The sequence below is a fragment of the Andrena cerasifolii genome, chromosome 4 (assembly GCF_050908995.1).
Source record: "Andrena cerasifolii isolate SP2316 chromosome 4, iyAndCera1_principal, whole genome shotgun sequence".
Classification (NCBI taxonomy): domain Eukaryota; kingdom Metazoa; phylum Arthropoda; class Insecta; order Hymenoptera; family Andrenidae; genus Andrena; species Andrena cerasifolii.
The window spans coordinates 3629361-3646142 of NC_135121.1; the positions used below are offsets into that span (position 1 = coordinate 3629361).

General features: G+C 36.4%; 1 long non-coding RNA gene across 1 annotated transcript in view; it reads left to right on the forward strand.

The window, feature by feature from the left end:
• Nucleotides 1-16782, forward strand: part of LOC143368088 (uncharacterized) — a 363051-nt gene that overhangs the window by 187058 nt on the left and 159211 nt on the right. The window lies entirely within an intron of this gene.

Consider the following 16782-nt stretch of genomic DNA (forward strand, 5'->3'; position numbering starts at 1 on the left):
GTATGATTATATGATTATATGATTATATGATTATATGATTATATGATTATATGATTATATGATCATTTTTAGAAGAAAAAGGAACCTGTAGACATGAATATTTTCCAAAAATTATTTACAGTTGTGTTTGGTTAATCAAAAGGCAGCTATCCCGCACCCAGGCCAGCTGAAAATTCAAATTTAAATTTTCCGCTCCGCTCTGTTCCCCACTCCTTAAGATAGGCAGGTACATATCGCGTCAATAACCAGCGACCATAAACTCAGCAACATACTAAATGAATTTTTACAACGTACAACTTTAAATTGGAGGAGTTTAATGTGCTTTAATCTCCATGTATTTCGCAGTCTCGAAATACCGCGAATTTAATGGGATTATTTAAAGCCTGTCGTATAGAGCGCGAGAGCTGCTATCTGTTAGCATAATTTATCCTCACCTATCACTCTTACAGCTTTTACAGTAAAAACCTATTGGACATTTGCATTCCTTTTAATTTTAATTGGAACCATCGGGGCAATTCTCCCCCCCCCCCCCCCCCCCCGTTTATGAGCCGTAAATACTCGGAAGCGTCTCTATTCCCATGATTTATGTAATACGCTGGCCTATGTCAGGCTTATTAGCTACATCGCCTACCGAACGTTCGCGTATCTCGTCGTCAACGTAGAGCTATCAAGAGCTGTCTAAAATATTTTACGGATCAGCCATCAATTCGTGTGTGCGTGCACCTTTCTAATATCCCAGAAACACACATGACGCAGTAACGTATACCTGTCAGGCTGTAACTCTCGTTTCCACTAAGGTTACTTGCCTGTTACTAGTTCGATTAACGGTCGATTAAGCCTGTCGGGCAGTTGTTAAGGAGAAAGAGTCGAAGATATGAAATGCGAGATACTTTATAATTTCAGATAACGTTATGAATGGTAACAAGCTCTGCCCACCTTCTACGGCGAGCGCGGGCCGGTGTTGCGTCCGTGCGGCCACTCACATCTGCAGAAACCCCGAGCACATTCCTCCGGGCCGTCGTTTTAATCGAATGGAAACTAATGAAGCCGAGTGTTATGTCGCTATAAATGTTTTGTACAATTCTCATGTTTATCGCGATAACCGAGAAGCCTGACGTGCTGCGAAATCGGGCTGGCTTTTTTTTCCTTCATTTTATTACTATAACTTTATGAATTTCGTCAGCCCTTCCCTCGCCTCGAAATTTTATGGAGCGTATAAATTCTAGGACTGATGACGGCGTAAATACTGACATTGCCCGGTTACATCATTCTAATGTATTCCAGTGCATAAAACTGGAATCTGTATGTCAATATTCAACGTACCGCTAGCAATTTATTGATTAACAGGGGGAAAGTTTACGGTCAAATATGGGGCCGTTTCGTTTTACGGTTCCCTGTATGAAGTCGTTGCAAGACAGTTCAATCAGTTCAATTATGCAATTGGCTCTCTTTGAAGTTCGTAGCTAATCCTATTCTGTTGATCGCTACAAACTTTTAATACGCATTTAATGCTTATGATTCATTCGTTTCTTCTTATTCATTATAACCATGGGACATCTTTTAATATCTGCACATTCTACCAACGACCATCCAAGATCAATAGCAGGGAACAAATTACTACACATATTGATGCACCAGCTTGAATTACACTGTCCAACAAAATTGAACTTTGTTTCTGTTCTGTAACATTCAATAGCTGTTTCTTATAGATTTTTGTGCGCTGAAAACGAATCCGCAAACCGTTTGTCGCCATCACCCTCAGTTCTCGAGAAATTCGATTTTGAAAAGAAAATGTAAATTTTCAACTTTGAACATCTTTTGTGTTCAAACAGTAATAGTAATTCGGTTGCTTCATCCGTCAAATTGTTCTATGAACCCTCGCGAACACAACGACATAAGTTATTATTGAATTGTAAACATTTAAATATGTCTAAACAACGATCAACTGGAAAAGGACACCCGAAATTCACCAATTTGTGCAGATATTTTTCTATATATTTAAAAAAATAAGGGTGTAGAAGAAAATCTGACTATTCCACGCGATGCAGCGGATAATTTTCCTCCGGAAACCATCAGCAGAAGCGGTAAAACGCCTTTTGTTTTCAATACAGAAATGAAAGAGTTTAGCAAAACGTGCGGCGCGGATAGTAGTAGTCACGCGCGTTAAGCCGCGTATTCACGTGTGCATTCGCACCGATTTTTTGCTCGTTCGGAGCTCAGCGCGCGTTCAGTGCGCATTCGGCGCGCGTTCTGGGTTGAGTGAAATTTGCGGCGTCCATTTAATGGTAGGGTAAAGTAGTCGAATATGACGACCTCTCCTAACATGAGACCCCGGCTTAACTCCGCTACAGAACTCTTGAACGTCACAGCGATGCTATTTCTTTACTAACTAACCGTGTATTAGTTGTTTTGTTCGCCCAGTGGCATTGTAATCAGTTGAGCGTCTTGAGCAAGCACATATTTCTGAAATACTTTGCAGAAAGTTTTTGATATGGTTCGATTAACTTACAAATACCTCTAAAATGGTAAGTGTATAATGATTTTCACAAATACTGTTGTATAGTGCTTGGGATGCAGTTTAAGGCTTACTAGTTGTATATCATTAAATGATGACGTCTTAACTTCGAAGCTACTTAGTAGTTATCATGTTATTGTTTCCAAACATGAGACCCGTGAAAGTTCTACTGATGAGAGTGAAGAAGAAATTGTTCTGAATGATGAAAGTGATTAAGAAAGAAAGTTATGATACAAAATGCTTGTTTTGTACAGGTGTTTATTCTTCAGATGTGCTAGGTGAACAATGGGTTAAGTCAGGGGTGCACAGGGAGCCGTTTTTAGCGCCTAGCTGCGAGCAACCCGCCTGTCCCGTTGCTAAGGTTAGAATCGGTGGGGAGAACTGCAGTAGTGTATATAGCTGGGTTCAAGTCATACCAAATGCACGTACACTACTGCAGTTCGCCTCACCGATTCTAATCTTAGCAACGCGACAGGCGGGTGGCTCGCAGCTAGGCGCTAAAAACGGCTCCCTGTGCACCCCTGGGCTAAGTGTTAGAATGGGCGTGGTAGGCCCATGAAGACTTCGGTGGTGGGCCCACGAAGACTGCGGTAGTGAAGAAATAGATTTCACATGCCGACTTCATAAAAAGAGAAAGAAAAAATAAGTTTCAGGAAAAAACAAACTGGGTCTCATATTAGAAACCCATTTTTTTGATCTGCGTATTTGAATAACTTCCGTTTTTATTTTATTACAAAGAAAACGAATCTTTGTTATAGTACTCTGCAGCAGGTTGCTAAATAATACATATTCTACTTTTAAAACGTGAATCGAATTTTAATAAAAGCGTTCTCAATCAAGAGTTATGATGTTTTTAAGAAATGGGTCTTATATTCGACTACTTCACTCTATTGTTCGGACCCGAATGCACGCTTTGATGGACCGCCAGCAAACGGATCGGCCCGAACGCGTGCCGACTGCGCGCCGCGCCCCGAACGAGCAAAAGTCGGGGCGAATACACGGCTTTACGCGGTTCTGTGACGCTGAGCGGCCCACGCGCCATTGACTACCACTGTCGGCGCCGCACGTTTTGCCAAACTCTTTCGTTTCTGTATTGAAAACAAAAGGTGTTTTACCACTTCTGCTGATGGTTTCTGGAGGAAAAATGTCTGCTGCATCGCGTGGAATAGTCAGATTTCCTCCTAGACCCTTAGTTTTTGAAATACATAGAAAACTATCTGCAAAAATTGGTGCATTTTGGGTGTCCTTTTCCATTTGATCGCTGTTTAAACATATTTATATGTTTATAATTCAATAATAATTTATATCGTTAACTATTACTGTTTGAACACAAAAGAAGTTCAAACTTGAAAATTTACATTTTTTTCAAAATCGAATTTCTCGAAAACTGAGGGTGATGGCGACGAACGGCTCACGGATTCGTTTTCAGCGCACAAAAGTCTATAAGAAACGGCTATTGAATGTTACAGATCAAAATGGCTGTTGGACAGTGTTATACTCATGCAAAATCGGAGTACGCAACTACCTGACTCTGCTCCCAACCAAGCATGTCTAAATTCCCTCTATTTAGCTTGTCAGGAAGTGTTTCATAATTTAATCCGCGGCGGAGGAAGATTTTAGTTGTTGATCAAAACCACAATCTCTATTATGCATGTTGAATGTTACTGTTAATATAGTAACGTATTTTACTCATAGCGTTCCAGCTGATGATGGGTGCCATTAATAACACGAGCATATACCATCGCAGCACTTTCATCGCTGCAACTATTCAAATTTCACGCATTGCATTAAAATCGCTTCTGCGTTCGCCATTTTAGAGCGAAATAACGAGAAAGGGTGACAGGTACACTGCAAACAACCCAGCGAAATCGAGGAATTTAATTTTTACACAGCTGCTATGTAAACGGCCATGTTCTGCAGACATTTACAATCAGGTTTATTAGCGACAGGTAAAGTTATTCGTTGAATAATGCCGTTAAGCAACTTCAGCGGAAGGAAGCGATTCATAAAACGTTTTATTTTATTCACTGGTGAAACTGAGCGTTGAAGGAACCTAAGGTAGTCACGAGTAGGCATCAGCGATAGTTGTAGACCATCAATTTCAACAGAAGATCAATGTTTTTCTGTGGATAAAAATGGAATCAAATAAAACTGTAGAATCTCATAAATTACATAACTCTTGAATTTAATTTGTGGGAAAAAATAAACAGGCTACCTATTTTTTGTTTATTGGCTTTCAAAATGAAATTCATTAATTAATATTAGCAGGTGTATTCGGCCATGTTCCCTCCAGAAAAGGTATTTCGGAGGGAACATCTCAATATTGATCTCAAAACAGTGAAATTCGGCTAATAGTGATCAGATTAGAGCAAGCTAAAAAAAATATTTGAATACGATGCAATCGTCTCAGCCTTATAAATCGCAAAGAAATAAAATACACAAAATTAGAAGTGTCTTAGTGAACCCATGAAAATCAGTTCTTATTTACCGATCGCTGTTATTCTAGTATTTTTTTTCTAAATTTACTATTTTTGATAACCACGAAAACCTAAATCGCGTCTCGGACCAAGTATCACTGATACTTTAAAACAATCCCCCGTTTTATAGCGAGAGTGATTATTTGCGGAGTATGCGGCAGCTATTGGCGCCCTCTTAGGTTAGGAATGTTGGAAGAAGAGTCAGCGAGCTGGCTGGATAGCTTAATTGGTTAAAGCAGTCGCCCGGCAAGCAAAAGAGATCCGGGTTCGAAATCTCGACGATCGGCCAATTCTTTTTCTTTTACACCGCTGCTATCGTTGAGACGAGAAGGACGGAGGCGCGGACGCGACGCGGCGCGATACGAAGAAACGAGACGAGACGAGAGTAGAAGAGTAGAGGAGAAGAGGAGAAGAGGAGGTGGAGGAGACTATAGGATAGGTGGAAGTTCGATTCAGGCCGAAAGGGAAGGATTAATGGCGCAGGCGGGACACACCGCGGTCATAAATCGCCGCACGGCCAGGAATTACCGGCTCGCAACTTGCGAAATATGACGGTCTCATAAATCCGAGTCCACTAGCCCGCGCGCCTCCGTCGACTACGCCGACTAGCCCCGCTTCCAGTCTCCCGCCGGTGTGTCGCAGTCTCGCTCCCACTTCTAACTCACGGCCTAACCTTGTCCTCGTCCCTCTCGCACTCGCGGGAGAATACACCGTGCACTCTGTGTATACGCTTCAGCTCGGCGTGCAACGGCCATTTATAACTTGCGCGCCTGGAAAAGCGAGGTCCATAACCTAATACGTTCGCTCCTCTCGCCGAGGGGAGGCGAGAAAGGAGTTAAACAAAGAACAGGACACGACGATTTAGAGGACGGGGATAGATGGATGGAGACACCGGTGTATCGTAACGATGTTCCGCCTCGAGAAATCAATTCACTTACCACTTACCACGCTTAGATTCATGTGCCACAAGGGCCGTCGAGAGCCGAAGCCTGGCCCTGGGAGAGGATTCCTACCGGACCCCAAAAATTAATTAAATAATTTTTTTTATACCTTCGTGTCACCTTGATGTCAAAAGGATTGTGAAACAATGTCGAAGGAAAAGGATGTGCGCCGACACCGACCAGCTCTTTGAATTTGCGCAGAATCGAATCGCGGACGCCTGGCGCATTCTTTGAAAAAAATAGAATGTTAACTTTCCTGAACTCGCGTGTTGGTCTCACAGACCGGCGAATACAAAATTCGCTGATTTTTCAGGAATAATTAATAGCCCCAGTCCCCTGCGCCTTGTACTCTTCCAAATAGTTTGTAGGATGACAACAGTAGCTTTCCGCACACTTTTGTACGTTACACCCTTTAAAATTACACCCGAGTCATTGTGCAATGAAAAATCGCGCGAGTTTAGGAAGGTTAAAATAAAGAACATATTGGAGTCTGTCCGGGCCCCTAACCGCAGGCCCGGGCAGCTCTACTACCCCCTCCGTCCTGCCTTTCGTCATGGGGCCATGACGCTATTTCGGGTTCGCGGTGTTATGCTATTTCGCTGCTGTTACGTTTCTTCGGTGTGGTAAATATAATCGCTTTGTAATTGCACTAAAGAACGGCTAAAACCATTTGTGATTTTAAGTTAATTGTTCAAAGCATTAGTGTAAATTGTTTTTAGTATGCAGAAAGTACTTACATATCTCTGGAACTATGCACAGTAGGGCGGAGCGATACTATATTGGCGAAAATTTAAACTTGAATTTTCAGTTGGCCTGGGTGCGGGATAGTTGTCTTTTGATTAAACTGTAAAAAAATGTTGAAAAAATATTCATGTCTTCAGGTTCCTTTTTCTCTTAAAAATAATTATATAATCACACTATATAGGCGAAAATTTAAATTTGAGTTTTCAGTTGGCCTGGGTGCGAGATAGTTGTCTTTTGAGTAACCAAACACAACTGTAAAAAAATTTTGAAAAAATATTCAGGTCCTCAGGTTCTTTTTTCTCCTAAAAGATCATATAATTGTATAATCATATAATCATATAATTATATAATCATATTTAGGAGAAAAAGGAACCTGCAGACATGAATATTGTTTCAAATTTTTTTTACACTTGTGTTTGGTTAATCAAAAGACAACTATCCCGCACCGAGGACAACTGAAAATTCAAATTTAAATTTCCGTCTATATAGTATGATTATATAATCATTTTTAGGAGAAAAAGGAACCTGCAGACATGAATATTTTTCCAAAAATTTTTTACAGTTTAATCAAAAGACAACTATCCCGCACCCAGGCCAACTGAAAATTCAAATTTAAATTTTCCGCTCCGCCCTAATGCATAAGGCTAACTTTTGTGACTCTGAGGACAATACGGTTTATATCTTTCCTTTGATAGGAACATCTTTAGGTTCTACAGAACAATTGCATTCTCTGTATTATATGTATGTATAATCGTACGCTAGTTCTTGTTGAAGAACGTCCAGAAACTCTCTTGATGTCATTGATGATTCGAAAATACACACATCAATATTCATAAAATAAAATATTTTTAACCACACAATAATCCTATAGATATTCATAGATATTCTAATTTTTACAAAATGTACTGCTATTTCCAATGCATACAAATTTGTCTTCACAAAGTTTAGAATAAATCTTTTCATTTTAATTTTAAGGAATCAAATTTGAAAGCAAACAAATATACAAAGAGAATGCAAAGTTAAGGAGAATAACTTGTTGTACTCTATTCCTTCTTTTCCATAATAAATTAGGATAGAGGACGTAAAGGAAATGGACGAGAGAGTTGGTGTTACTGAAAAAAAAATAGCTTTTAATGCCTAGGACGGTTCTTTTACACTTTACAGACTGCAGTCTAAGGGCGTCCGGAGACTTTTTCCAGGGGTGGCAACTTTGAAATGATGATAAAGAAAAATATACCCCTTTTGCTTTTGTTTTGCTTTTTGCTTTTGTAGTGCCAATTTAATTAAAAATTTAAAATCGAAATTTAAAAATATTCCCTTCTTTAGTATACACTTAATAAAGATCAGTTTGCCCCTTTTGCACCCCCTCCGGACGCCCATGGTGCAGTCTCGAACTGCTTTCTTTCTTCAACGCGCACCAGGATGCACCCCGGAAAATCGGCGCACGCGACATTAGTTAAATAGACATGGCCGATTCGTCACCCTCAGCGCCCTGAGAAAGTACTTGCAGCAACGTTTCGGCGACTCTGAAGATGGAGAGGCCGAGTGTGAGATACATAAATCAAACTCCGGCGCCCTGACGCCTACCTACATTCAAAAATTAAGCTGATAATTATGTTCGAGTTTTATCTTTACTGACCTTCAATGACAATAAGTTGTAGTTTGCTAAACTCGTCTTAAAATGTGTTATCGACTGTGAATAAAAAAAATATAATATACTGTGTCTATAAACAGAATTTATAGAAATCTGAGGTGACCTTCCCTTCTTCTTTATGTTTCTGAAATTATATAACATGTGTGGAAATTCCGAAGTCGAAGGAATATTTTAAGAAATATTTTGGGTGTTAATATTAGGTGGGATAATGTAAAACAATCACTCAAAATATTTTACCTACAACATAAATCATACTTTCATGAAAATCAGAAAACGTCCGAAATTTTATGAATGACAGAGTAGGTACATCTTTTGTGGAAGGCTTTAGATTTTAACAGTAAGTTGGAATAAATATTTTCTATCGTTCTAGGATATATAAATACTGAACAAAGTTAATTAAATTTTGTTAATTAAATCTTGTATGTATTTATTAACAATTTTCGCCTTATGGATTGGTACATTGGGTTATTGGAGAATAAAGTCATCCCCTATCAATCGTCTCCCTTCTGGAATTATAATGTCTTATAACAATTTGAGGTAAACTTGACCGTTAATTTTTTCTTTTTATATTACAATTTTCTTTACTCCAAAAAATGAAACGCATCCACAAACCATAATACACTGTTCCATTGACATTGTTGTTGCTCTGGCACATTCGTATGCCAAAAATAGATCTTGCCTCCTCCAGACACACATTCTTCCATATTTAAGTCTAATCATAGAATCATCTGTCCAAAAGATTTTTTCCCAGAATGTTAAAGGTTTAAAAACCTGCTCATTATAAAAATTCATTCGTTAAGATGTTCCTTACTCATATGTATAAGGTCATTTCTGTGCAGCGCGACCGTGGTTTCCGGATGCGTGTCGGCGTCGAATAGTGACTGTAAAATTTAAAAAAAAATTAAAACCGAGTTCAAAATAATAAAAATGCACTGAAAAGTAAAAAATAATTTTTTCCCTTATTTAATCTACGACTCTCATATTTTTTAAGTCAACGCCAGATTTACACAGTGCAAATGATGAGGCGCCGACTTAAAAAGTATGAGAGTCGTAGATTAAATAAGGGAAAAAATTATTTTTTACTTTTTAGTGTATTTTTATTATTTTGAAGTCGGTTTTAATTTTTTAATTCTATTTTTATTTTTAACTTTTTAGTTTTATATATATTTATATATATATATATATTATATATATAAATATATATATATAGTTTTCTCTTTTTATTTTTAACTTTTTAGTTTTATATATATATATATATATATATATATATATATATATATAGTTAAAAATAAAAATAGAAATCAAAAATTAAAATCGACTTCAAAATAATAAAAATACACTAAAAAGTAAAAAATAATTTTAAAGAGTTATGCGAGGACAAACATAAATTTTTTTTTTTTTAATAATTATATTGATAATTTTATATGAATTTTTATTGCAGATGAAAAGGGATCTGACGATGAAATATTAACTATCCCTTTATCTATTCGAGTATTATTGACTTTTGGTCGTCTCAGTCTTGAAGAAGCTTGGATACTCTTCCATCTTTAACTACCTTAAAAATGTCTGCTGGTGTTTTATTAAAAAGGCTAGCAATTTCTCTATTTGCCTTACCGTCATTTTTCATTTTAATTACTATTCTTCTCTTCTTGTTTGCTAATCGCTTCTGCTCGGACATTTTTCCGTATCGACCTTAAAATAAGAACGCAAACGCCAAACAGATATTTGCAGGACTAAAAAATACATTTTAATAATATACCAACACAACTTTATTACGTCAAAATGATTGGTACAGTCTATAAATTTATAACATAAAAACTGTAATTTAAAAAAAACATTTCAGGAACGAAATGCAAAATGAAGAACCAAAGACGTTTACATACTTTTGTAACCTTGGAATACATATTATATTCTAATTAACTTGGCACAATAACGTTGATACGTAAAAGAAACTTAGGCTCCAGATAGGAAAAACAATTGGGGGTGGCTGCGCTCACATTTGCTGTTTTCGTTGCTAGGATTCCTAGATCTAGGTTTCAGAAAAATCTATTCAGGCGTAGAATGTTTCTACATTCGTGCTTACTAATTTTTGTCACCGTTCTAATAAACTTTGAAGAACAGATTACTTTCTTAACCGTCTGGCATTTATTAATAACAGTTCCTTATATTTTTCCCAAAGCGTTTGCAAAGAAATGAGAACACAACTAGGTTGCAAAGTACAGGAGAGGCGTCAAAAACGTTTTTAACACTACGATTCACTGTAATAGTCATTATTTTAATACTGATAATGGCAATAGCTAGAATCCTTACCTTACTATGTAATATATAAAACTGAAGAGTTGTCTGTTTGTTTGCTCGTCTTTCACGCCAAAACGGCTGAACGGATTTCAATAAAAATTTTAATATACATTACATACGTCCTAGATTAGATTATAGTCTATTTTTTTTAGGCTTTTTTATTTTGGAAACATCATAAATAATTCCCGGGCGAAACCGGGTAACGGGTCAGCTAGTGTTACATATAGAAACAATATCAGTGGGAATACTGGCGCAGAACAAGAAAGGTCTGTAACGACGCTGGAATTAATTTCTTGGTTATACGATGTACATACACCTACGTGAATCATGCTATGCATATCAAAGAGCAGCTTAAATGGAGTACAATAGTTTAGGCACTGTGATAATGCTCCAACCGTGATAATGCTTTCACGTGAATTATTCTGTAGTTTCCACAAAATTGTCTCTTAATATGATTTGTAGAGTTATTAAGATTTAGAGAGATTAAAGGAGCATGTGCCTTGGAAATGCCGTTATTATTACAAAGAGACAGATTAAACAGCACCGTATATTTGAGAACCATGTATATCTATATTATACTTCGAAATATATATATATTACTATTCCCAGGTGTTCGCCTCCGGTTGCTTTGAATTTTGGATATGTTTTAGAGGACCGAAAAATAAGAAATAGGTGTCTTTTTATTTTGGCCTGTTTTCATATTTAGGGGGTGAAACCACCCCACAAAGTTATATGGGTGGTTTCACCCCCTAAATATGAAAACAAGCCAAAATAAAAAGACACCTATTTCTAATTTTTCGGTCCTCTAAAACATATCCAAAATTCAAAGCAATCGGAGGCGGGCACCAGCTATTCTTATAAACATTGAGGGGTGGTTTCACGCCCTAAACATGCAAACGGGTCGAAATAAAAAGACACCTATTTCTTATTTTTCGGTCCTCTAAAACATATCCAAAATTCAAAGCAATCGGAGGCGAGCACCAACTATTCTTACGAACTTTGGGCTGTGGTTTCATCCCCTAAATATTAAAACGGGTCGAAATAAAAAAACACGTATTTCTTATTTTTTGGTCCTCTAAAACATATCCAAAATTCAAAGCAATCGGAGGCGAGCACCAGCTATTCTTATAAACATTGAGGGGTGGTTTTACGCCCTAAACATGCAAACGGGTCGAAATAAAAAGACACGTATTTCTTATTTTTTGGTCCTCTAAAACATATCCAAAATTCAAAGCAATCGGAGGCGAGCACCAACTATTCTTACGAACTTTGGGCTGTGGTTTCATCCCCTAAATATTAAAACGGGTCGAAATAAAAAGACACGTATTTCTTATTTTTTGGTCCTCTAAAACATATCCAAAATTCAAAGCAATCGGAGGCGAGCACCAACTATTCTTATAAACATTGAGGGGTGGTTTTACGCCCTAAACATGCAAACGGGTCGAAATAAAAAGACACGTATTTCTTATTTTTTGGTCCTCTAAAACATATCCAAAATTCAAAGCAATCGGAGGCGGGCACCAGCTATTCTTATAAACATTGAGGGGTGGTTTTACGCCCTAAACATGCAAACGGGTCGAAATAAAACGACACGTATTTCTTATTTTTTGATCCTCTAAAACATATCCAAAATTCAAAGCAATCGGAGGCGAGCAACAACTATTCTTATGAACTTTGAGGGGTGGTTTCTGCCCCTAAATATTAAAACGGGTCGAAATAAAAAGACACGTATTTCTTATTTTTCGGTCCTCTAAAACATATCCAAAATTCAAAGCAATCGGAGGCGGGCACCAACTATTCTTACGAACTTTGGGCTGTGGTTTCATCCCCTAAATATTAAAACAGGTCGAAATAAAAAGACACGTATTTCTTACTTTTCGGTCCTCTAAAACATATCCTAAATTCAAATCAGTCGGAGGCGAGCACAAACTATTCTTATGAACATTGAGGGGTGGTTTCCGCCCCTAAATATTAAAACGCGTCGAAATAAAAACACACGTATTTCTTATTTTTCGGCCCTCTAAAACATATCCAAAAACCAAAGCAATCGGAAATGAACACCTGAAAAACTTATAACTCTGGGGGTTGGTTTCACCCCCTAAAAATGGAAACGGGCCGCTATAAAAAAACACGTATATCTTATTTTTCGGTTCTATAAAACACATCCAAAATTCAAAGCAATCGGAGGCGGACATCTGGGAACCTCTACTTGTTATTAACAAATATTCAACACACGTATCGGTAATCCAGATGAATAAAACTTATACATTTCTAAAAGCATAATATAATCGATTTTATTTATGCCTCAGCGATGTTCGAATGGTGGTTCCCATCACGAAACAAATGTATCGTAGTTTTGTATTATTGAATTTAATGGTACAACGAGCGATCGAATTAACGTCCTAGCGCAAAAATATTTGAATTTGAAATTTCACGTTATACATAGCGAATTTATGTAAACGCACTCAGTGTCTCCACTTTTCATTTGGCGCCGCAAAATACAACAAATGTTTGCAGTTAGTAAAATAGCGCATGATTACGTTGCTAGTAATTACGATCTGTGCAGTAATTGAGAGGTGCACGAGCACACTGGTATCAGGCTGCAAAACAAAATATCCGTAGCACAAATATTCGCCCCCTGCAGCTGTGGAAATTGAGTTTATGGCTGGCCCACGAGTTATTAAGTAATAATAATTTGTTTTATCGAGCATTGGTTTATTTATTTTACGTTGTCGGTCATTCAAATTGCAACGAACGGATATTTTAAATACCTTTTCATATTATGTATGTATAGGGTAGATGTTCCAATTACCGTGGTTTGACGCCGACTTGCTCGCGAAGGAATTAATTACTGGCTTCTCTTACTTTAATTTGGCATGGTGAAAATTTGTATTGGTGTCTTCAACTTTTCTCTTTATTAAGGCATTTTTTTCGGGTTGAAAATGTTAATTTTTCATATTTTTTTCATTTAAATAAAAACTTTTTTTTGCTTTGTGAGAGGTGTTTTTATGTAATTTTAATATGACAAAAATTTTAATCATTACAAAAGCAAAATATACAAATATACATTTCTGTTCACCCGTTCTGAGAAACGAAAGTAAGGTTATGTTTAACAGTTGCAGAGGGAGCCACTGGGCTTCGAGGGGCACGGTAATAGGGACAAGCGTTAAATTCCTGTTCCAATTACCGGATTCACTATAAAAATACGAAAACGTTTCAAAAGTGCTTATTTCGCTATTTTTTCATAAAATTTTAACCTTTTATGATACAATAAATATTTTACATAAGTGAAAATCATGATGATTATAAATTTATTTACTTCTGTAAAGTACGTGTTCCTTACCGTTTCCAGTAAGAATTTAGATAAATCCATCGAAATCTTCATAAGCATTTTTGAAATTTTTTTACTATACTTTAATTGTTTAAAAATGTAACCTTCTCATTTGTAACCAATACATTAATAGTTCAACTTAATTACAAAAATTTCTTTCCTTGTTTATTTATGCGAGTTTTTTTGTACAGCTTCTTTAAGCAAAAAGGGAACGTACAACATTTTCAATGTGATGTTCTGAATTAATTATCAACTAATTGACAACAAACAGACAATTATAACATGTGGCAGTTGTGCTGTATTTTAATGTACGCACGTACCTCTTGTTCCCATTAAGTTCCCAACCAAAATTGAGACTGCTATTAGTGCTGCAATTATTCGAATATTCGAATATTCGGAGTGATCGAATTTCGGATTGTACCAAATAGGAATCTGAACATGAAATATTTTTTCAAATTTTTCCGCAAAATCCATTTCCAATTTTTTCCATTTTCAAAGGATAAATTTGAAACTTTAATCGTCTGGAAAATTTGTAAACTTTGAAACGAAAACGATCATCAGTTATTAGTATTATTAGTATTATTTTTTTTTTAATGTTTTTTAAGCAGTCGGGTTTTTTAATTTTTTTAATTTTTATTTAATTTTTTTTAATGTTTTTTTATTTTTTTATATCCTATAACATTCGGAACGTCAAGACAATTCTAAAGACACCTCATTTGTCCAAATCGGTGTATCCGTACAGACTCTAGAGCGTAACATGTACATACATACATAGTCTGATAAACACAATACCCTCCTTTGCGTGCCGCAGTCGGGTAAAAAGCAATTTAAACCAATTCCACCAGTCCAATTGTCTTGAAGCTTTGCAGGCGTGCGTAGTTTGGATGAAAATACAATATATTTAAAAAAAAATAACCCCGAGAGGATGAACAAAAATATCCAGTCATCAATTAATAATATAATAATAATTTATAATATTGAAAATTATCTGAAGTCATTCCCTATGCAAATTATCTTTGTAAAAAGAAGTGTGATATCCATAAAAAAAACTTCAAAAAAGTAAATAAATTACGCCGCGTACATGAAATCAAATAAATCACAAAAAATAGCAGATAATAATAATTACAAAATAAAAAAAAAGATATGAAATCAAAATGAGCTGCAAGTACATAAAGGTAAAGATAAATACAAATAAGTATTTTATTCAAAATACTTGGCGCTGCGAAACAGAAAAAAATATTAATTGTTAAAATATTTATTCGTATTAAAATATTCATTTGTATTTATCTTTACCTTTATATAATTGCAGCTCATTTTGATTTCATATCACTTTTTATTTTGTAATTATTATTATCTGCTATTTTTTGTGATTTATTTGATTTCATGTACTTGGCGTAATTTTTTTACTTCTTTGAAGTTTTTTATGGATATATTGTTTACGCCGTTTGAACTTACACAATTCTACGATTCGATAACGAAAAAGATTTATCATCCGAATAATCCAAGCTTTCACAGCGATCAATCGATCAATCACAACAAGTGAAATCGTCTTTATTGAGGTCCAAATAACACACGAATAATCAATTATATACCGCCGATGTTATCATTCGCTGTGTTTTATGGTTTTAAATTGTCACCGAAAATACACATCTGGTTACATCGACCTTATCTGCCCCTCGAAACGACATGAAACGAATAACGGAAACTTACCTACCTCTCACCTTAATGCGAGATAAGGATTTAATTTTGCCCCGCGATCTTAACTCGAAGAGGACTTTGATAACGCGCCAATCATTTCGCCCAGTGTAACGCGTTACTAATTGCGCCGCGAATGACCCCGCTGTTTAATTATATCGCTTAGAGTTACAGATAATGCGAAAGAAAGCGGCCGAGACTTTCGGCCACGCGGCCACGCAAACATATTTTACATTTTCGCGACGTTTCTGTGTCACTATGAAGCATTAGAATCTAAACGAACGGGTAGGCTTTCTAGTTCTCCCAAACTTTCTAAAAGCCAGAGAATTTACACGTGTTTTATCAAGCGTTCGATCATGCTAAATTAATAAATTGTCTAATGTTAGTTTCATACAAGTAAACATGGCACGATTCCGTGACTTGGGAAAATTTGTTTTGAAGAGAAAGTTCAAACGAAATTTGTTCTCGCGGACATTCTACTAAAGAGCAACAGACGAAGTTACACGTGTACAGTCTATCAGTTTTAACGTCAATTTGGTTTAAATAAATTAGGGTAAGCTGGTCCAGTAGATGGACGGTTTAGTGGATTGCGATGTTCACATCAGGGTGGTTCTTAGAAATATCTGTTGTATTAGAAAAAAATCAAAAGCTTTGCACGTAAAAATGTATAAATTTAAAGAAAAAAATTACTGAGAGTAAAAAATTTAATGTATTTAAGCACAAAATGATGAAAATTCTGCTCATAGCCTGTATCACCAGTAGATGGACAGTTTAGAACCAATAGATGGACGGGTGTCTGGCTAGACGTATAAAAGGCTTATTAGCTATAGCAGTGACCTATATTAAGGCATTTTTTGTTAGAATATAGATTATTTCATCAAAATTAAAAATGTATGCAGTCTTCATTGTCCGAAAACTGTGCAACAGGTTATAACCCCAGAGTGCAAATAAAGTGAGGTTATATCTATCCTAAAGTGATCAGACCTCCTGGATCCTGTAGGACCAGGGTTGCCACATTATCAGCATATAAATCCCGGAGTGCTACACATTCCAACCCGGGGATGGAAAAAGCAAAAAAAGTTTTCTTCTCGAATATCCGGAAAACAAATGTGCAATTCTTTTAAGCT